The sequence below is a fragment of the Trachymyrmex cornetzi genome, unplaced genomic scaffold (assembly GCF_001594075.2).
Source record: "Trachymyrmex cornetzi isolate Tcor2-1 unplaced genomic scaffold, Tcor1.1 scaffold439, whole genome shotgun sequence".
Classification (NCBI taxonomy): Eukaryota; Metazoa; Arthropoda; class Insecta; order Hymenoptera; family Formicidae; genus Trachymyrmex; species Trachymyrmex cornetzi.
In genome coordinates this window covers 83,111-84,874 of record NW_017299168.1, presented here as the reverse complement: position 1 = coordinate 84,874, position 1,764 = coordinate 83,111, and positions in this window count along the sequence as shown.

Here is a 1,764-nt window from a genome sequence, read left to right as displayed (position 1 = left end):
CTAAAAAACATTTTAAGGGGGCTAAAAAAATGTTTTAACATTGTAAAAACTACTATCGCAACGTATATATTGTGTCACCGTGTCAGCCATATTGGATACGACATTTTGAATTTTAAAATTCTGACTTCAGATTCGTAATCCCCGATACCAAAAACCCCCAGGTAATACATTTCAGCCAATTTTAAATGTATTTTTCAAACATCCAAGCAAGAAGCCCACGGTGACACAATATACACTTTGCGATAGTAGTTTTTACAATGTTAAAACATTTTTTTAGCCCCCTTAAAATGTTTTTTAGCCGATATAAAAAAATACGTATCAAATATTTTCCATTAAAGAATATGTAGACCAAATTTCAAGACGATCGGTGATTAACACTTGGGTAGTGTTACTTGTAAGTTAGAATATGATAAAGCAGGGGATAAGTGGATCTTTTAAGAAGAAAGTGTATTTTAAACTCAGAAAAAAATGAATTCCTGAAAATGAATTCACACAAAAATGAATTCACACAACATGAATTCACGAAAATGAATTCACAACTTTCAGATGTATAGATTTTATTTGAAATGAAAATATTAAACATACTTTCAAATTTAATTTTCTTTGCAGGGACTGTGCGTCTAATACATCCTTAAATTGTACGATAACATCTTTTAGATGTCTAGATCTTCTCCTAAAAAAAAACAATATATCAAAATATGTTCAAAAAGTATTTTACTTTTTGATCACACCTCGTATTTTATTTTGAAATAAAAATATTAAACATACTTCCAAATTTAATTTTCTTTGCAGGGACTGTGCGTCTAATACATCGTTAAATTGTATGGTAACATCTTTTAGATGCCTCGATCTTCTCCTAAAAAAACAATGTAACAATAAAAATTATACGTTGTGAACCGCAAGTAATAAAACACTATAGTTTATATCGAATTCTACGTTAAAAATATAATTTCCTTAGTACTTCTTGTGTATGTCTCTCGGTTTGATTAATTATAACGATTACACTTTATTTACAGGCACGTCCACCTACAACTATGCCTTATATCACGCAAACTAAACAAAGTATTGAAAGTACAAATGTCAATACAAATGATATATTACTTTTATGGAGCTTTAACTATCTGTCTAATAATGTATAAAATAATTAGATCGTATCAGTATATATGGGAATTTGTTGAAGCTTTCGATATTTTATGTGCCTGTTTTAATTTCGGTTTGAATACCATTTTATTTCTCACATCACACTACATATGTCAAACTGTTTATAATAAGGTATCTATATATTATAATAGATCAAAATCATTAATAACTATTTATAACTAGAATAATAAGCACAAACAAGAATGAAATTACACATGTCAAAGTTTTATTTGAAATTTTCAAAGTTTTATGCAAAGTTTTATGCATAGTTTTCAGATTTACTAGAAACTTTCGTTTTATGTTGATATAATTTCAGATATCTGAGACAGTAGCAATTCTTCACAAATTGTCCAGTTATAATGTCGATGAGAATTTACGTGAACAGGTAAATAATTACAACAAAATTTAATTTTAGAATTTTATTATAACTTCTTATGCGTAATTTTACTACAAATCTGGATATCAACATAAATATCATTGAATGAGTATGTACAAAATTGGGATATTACATAACAATTGTATTATTCTTTTATATATATTTTAGAATACTTGTACACACATTCTAACGCCACAGGTAAGGATAAGCTAGAAAAAGTTTCAAAAATTATTTTTTATTTTATATAA